This window comes from Taudactylus pleione, unplaced genomic scaffold (genome assembly GCF_031769625.1).
Source record: "Taudactylus pleione unplaced genomic scaffold, aTauple2 ptg000016l, whole genome shotgun sequence".
Lineage (NCBI taxonomy): Eukaryota > Metazoa > Chordata > Amphibia > Anura > Myobatrachidae > Taudactylus > Taudactylus pleione.
Window position 1 is genome coordinate 19,162,588 of NW_028284418.1, and position 5,525 is coordinate 19,168,112.

General features: G+C 36.2%; 1 pseudogene; it reads right to left on the reverse strand.

The window, feature by feature from the left end:
• Positions 1 to 4,872: 4,872 nt before the first annotated feature.
• On the reverse strand, positions 4,873 to 4,991 carry LOC148541857 (5S ribosomal RNA; annotated as a pseudogene).
• Between the last annotated feature and the right edge of the window lie 534 nt (positions 4,992 to 5,525).

Consider the following 5,525-nt stretch of genomic DNA (forward strand, 5'->3'; position numbering starts at 1 on the left):
ATTCTTTGTTTTGGGGTGATCTGCAGACCACCAGTTAAGGAAGAGGAACAGGACTATAAACTATTGCAGGACATCACTAAACTGGCATTAAAAGGAGAGGTTATAATCATGGGAGATTTTAATCTTCCCGACGTAAACTGGGAGGTGTTTGTGGCAAGTTCCACTAGAAGCAGGGACATCCTGAATTCATTGCAGGGAGCCTCCCTCCAGCAATTAGTGAGAAAAGTGCAATATTAGACTTAATACTTACAAATGGAGACATAATATCTGATGTAAAAGTGGGTGAAAACCTGGGATCCAGTGGTCATCAAGCAGTATGGTTCAGAATAAAAACAGACACTGACCCCATACAAAAACAAAGGTGTTAGATTTTAGGAAGGCTGATTTTGCAGGGGGTGGAAGATGTAAGCAAATACTAAAAGCAACAGACCTTTGTATCAAAAGGGTTAGCAAAAACCACAAGGAAAAGAAAGCCTGTGTGGTTTGGGAAAGAGGTAGAAAGTATTGTGAAAACAAAAAAGATAGCCTTTAGGAAATACAAGCAGATGCAAAATAATGAGGACAAAGAGGAAGCTAAGAAAGTAATAAGATGTGCAAAGGCAAAAGCTGAGAAGAAAATGGCACAGTCAGTGGGTAAGGGGGGCAAAACTTTTTTTAAGTATATAAGCGAAAGGAGAAAAACATAAGGTGGAATAAAATTACTAAAGATAGAAAGAGGGAGTCTTGTTGAGGGAGACAATGTAATAGCTGATCATCTTAATAATTATTTTTGTTCAGTATTCACTACTGAAAGAGAGGGCAAGGGGCCACAGTTAAGTTGCAGGTGTAATCAGAAAAATGAGGTAGGAACAAGTACATTAGGAAAAGATCTTAACAGAACTCTCAAAACAGAAAGTGGATAAACCAATGGGCCAGATGGGATACATCCAAGGATACTAAAATAGCTTAAAGGGGTGCTGGTAACACCATTAACAGAGTTATTCAACCAGTCACTAGCTACTGGAGTAATTCCAGAGGACTGGAAAAGAGCAAACATTGTCCCACTGCACAAAAGTGGAAGCAAGGAGGAGGCAAGCCACTACCAACCAGTGAGCCTTACATCAGTTGTAGGGAAATTGATGGAAACACTCTTAAAGAAAGAGTTGTAGATTATCTCAAATCTAGCAAATTGCATGACCCCAAACAGCATATATTTATTGGGGGGAGATCATGTCAAACAAAACTTATTGACTTTTTTTGACTGGGTGACTAAGGAAATAGATAAGGGGGGACCATAGGTATAGCTTATCTAGATTTTAGTAAGGCATATGACACTGTTCCACATTGCAGACTGTTAACTAAACTGGAAAGCATGGGATTGGATACAAAGATAGTTGAATGGATAAGATCAATGAAGCAAGATAGCAAACAGAGAGTTTTAGTAAATGGAGTGCAGTCTCAAGAGGGAAATGTTACCAGTGGAGTACCTCAGGGATCTGTGCTTGGACCAGTACTTTTTAATATTTTACTTGTGACATTGCAAATGGTATTGAAGGGAAACTATGCCTTTTTGCAAATGACACAAAGGTATGCAACAGGGTAGACACACCAGGAGGGGTAAAACAAATGATTGATTATCTAAGTAGACTAAAGGAATGGTCAAGAACATGGCAACTACAGTTTAATGTCAAAAAATGCAAGATCATGCACTTGGGGCTCAAAAATCCATAGACTAAATATAGTATTAATGGCACTATACTGGAAACTACTGAAGAGGAAAGGGATCTATGAGTCACTATTTCAGGTGACTTAAAGGCAAGCAAACATTGTAACAAAGCAATGAGGAAGGCAAGTCAGATGCTTGGTTGCATATGTAGAGGAATCAGTATCAGAAAGAAAGAAGTGATAATACCACTGTATAGGTCATTGGTACGTCCTCATCTCGAATACTGTGTTCAGTTTTGGAGGCCATATCTCCAGAAGGATATTAATACATTAGAGACTGTACAAAGAAGGGCAACTAAATTGGTGCAAGGTCTACACCACAACACGTACCAGGAAATACTAAAAGATCTAAATATGTATAGTTTGGAGCAGAGAAGGGAAAGGGGGGACATGACAGAAACGTTCAAATGTATAAAGGGTTTTAACAATGTAAAGGAAGGAAACATTCTTCAAAGAAAGAGAAGTATTAGAACAAGAGGACATGATCTGAAACTGGAGGATGGTAGGTTCAGGGGAAATTTAAGGAAAAATTACTTCACAGAAAGGGTAGTGGATAAGTAGAATAGCCTCCATCAGAGGTAGTAGAGGCTAAGACAGTAGAGCAATTTAAACATGCATGGGATAGACATAAGAATATCCTTCAGAAAAAGCAAGGATCAATGAGGGTTGAGGTAACTATATGTTTAAAAATGGGGCAGACTAGAATGGGCCAAGTGGTTCTTATCTGCCGTCAAATGCTATGTTTCTATGTACAGTAAATACATTTATTTATTTTGCATGAAAGTTATATACTGAGTACTTGTAGCAAAGTAATACTGGGCAGCATTTTTTTTACACTGAAAATTAGAATTAAACTGGGAAGTATATTCAAAAGTATAAACCTCTCTGCACACTTTAAATTTGTTCCAACATGGTTTTATCAAGGTGCAGCTGAATCCTTTTTCTTTGCTAAATCCATTTTCTTTGCTGTTAATTCTAACTTTGAATGATGCCCAATCTGTATATTTATAGAAATAAGTGTAATAATGTTACTTTTTAAAACAATAACGCTATTCAACAAAATAGTGAGTATGGTTTAATAGGTCATATGTGTATATGTAAAATTAAATATGTTTTATTATTGGTCTACAAACAACATTTGGACAATTATGATTTTATAATGTTATTTATACAATTTTTGTTTATTGCTTTATATATATTCAATAGTTTAAAATTTAAATGGGTTTTGAGAAGTTAAGTGATGGTATTGTTACTTTTTTATTTAAGGTGTAAGTGAATTAATTGTATTGTTTAAACAGATTGTCTGGAAGCTGATCATACTACAATATCCATCTAAGGAATTTGTGTTGCAAGATGGAATATCTACTAATTGGAGTCTAGTACTTTAGTTGTTTTCAGAAGTCAGCATTTGATTTCCACTATATATATATATATATATATATATATATATCCCTCCGGTGGCACTCCGGAATAACACACTGGAAACACTTAGCTGTGAATGCCATTTACAGCTAAGTGTTTCCAGTGTGTTATTCCAGAGTGCTGCCAGAGGGATCGATATTGTACAGTGTGTCTGGGACTTCCAGCTACATTGAGGAGGGAACCTGGGCAAGTATACTATTTATTACGCTGAGTGCCGGATTGTGGAAAATATATATATATATATATATATATATATATATATATATGGAAATGGTGAAAGATACAGCGACAGGCGTATCTAATGAAAGTGCACAGTGCAATAAATATATAAAAAATAAAAAGAATTTATTCAAAATTCATAAGGACATAATAACATAAATAAACAAATAAAACATACAGAATAGTAAAAACATATGAATTGATCCTTTAAAAGTGTCAAGCTAGTTGGTATAAGATAAAGGAGCAATGATAAAACTAATCATATGCTAAATTAAAAATACAGGTCAACACGTCTCAGCACCATGATATTTGAATAAAGTGCAGATAGACAATAGTATATATTGCACAGGCCCAATAATATATACTAAAAGCAAATAAGCAGAGAATTAGGTTCTAAAAACAGCAGTAAATTAAAGGTGCTTATCTTGGTAACTCAAAGACAAGAGTGCAGCTTCCCAACGCGTTTCATCCAATGGGACTTTTTTAAGGGATAATAGCTAGCAAACATAAGTCGATATTTATACCAGGTTTAAACAGAACTAATTAATCCACCTTAGGTCAATTGATGACCTCATATCCCGTCTAACGGTGGGATTTAACAAAAGGAAATTCCAAAACACTCCTATGTGGTAATGCATCATTTATAATATGAAATAAGATTCTAGTATTGTCCAGATAATGCTAAAAATATATAAAAATAAGCATTCAGCTTGGCGGTTACTTCCGCCAAAGAGAGGTGAATTTCCGCCCTTAGCACCAACATCCGCCCTCTTCCGGATCTAGACGGAGACACATGGCAACGAGGTCGATATCCACTTGATGCACGTAACTTCTGCCCTTACTTTAGGCTCCACGCGACATCCATCCTCCTAGTAAGCATCCAGAAATGGTAACGTGGGTGCTCAGCTCCTGGCTTGTCCAAGTGACCTCCAACCTGGCTCGATTGTCCACCATCTCAGCGAGCATCCACCCATAGACAACGTCAATACATCCCTCCTAGGTCCAGCACTTTCTTTCAAGATCTTTAATAGGCACAGCCATATATCTGCGGAAGCCAAAAAACTTAGTAGTTTTTTTGAAATTACAAGCATGATTTTGGAAAAGGGTGTCTTAGCCCATAGTACTAAACTTAAGAGACACACCAATTAGATAGGCATTCCATAATAATAACAGTAAAAAATGGTCTAAAACTAAATGTAGCAACAGGATTTTAGAATCATAACATAAAATTATGAATAAAGAGTGATATGAATGAATATAATTTAAAAATAACGACAATAGCACAATTTACCTATAAAAATCTATAATTGGTTAAAATAAACAAAAATAAATTAACTGAAAATATTAAAGACTAAAAATAAGAATACTAGCAATTTAAATATTAATAGAGAGCAGTGGTATTTTTAGTAAAAACAACGGAGGAGGGATTGTTTATAGGACTTATATTTGTCCATGGAACAAGGGTAGAGAGTTAGATCCATTCAGAGACCCAGTAACTGTCTCACGCTCTGTTGTAAATATGTATGAACACTACAACACCTGGTATTCCCAGGAGGTCTCCCATCCCAGTACTGGCCAGGCCCACATATGCTTAGCTTCCAAGATTGGACGAGATTGGGCATATACACACTGATGTGGTTGTAGGTCCCTTTTAACATATACAACTACCACCTCGTCTCTTACAAGAATGGAGTAATCTCGTAACTCTCATTGAATCCTTTTGGAGCCATGGTATTCAACTCAAAGATCCAGAACATTTCTCTTCTTGAAAGTTTGTTCCCTAGCTCAACCCCTCTCTCTCCTAATTTCACATGCTCTATTGCTTTAAAAGTAAGGTCCTCCAGATTGGAATCATGGTGAGCAGAAAAATGCTTAGACACCGCATGTCCATCAAGCTTGTTCTTAATATTTTGGACATGCTCTTGAATTCTCAACTTTAATGGTCTCTTAGTTTTCCCCACATACTTCAAGCCGCACTTGCACTCTAAGATGTATATGGTGGAGATGGTATTACAGTTCATGTAATTCTTGATTTTATATTCCTTTGAACCATCAAAATTGTAAAATACTTTTCTTCGTGGATGAATGAACTTACAAACATTGCAATGTCCACATTTGTAACAACCTAAACATTTAGGGAGGGCTTCATTAGTTTTGAATGTCCCACTCTTAATCATGCT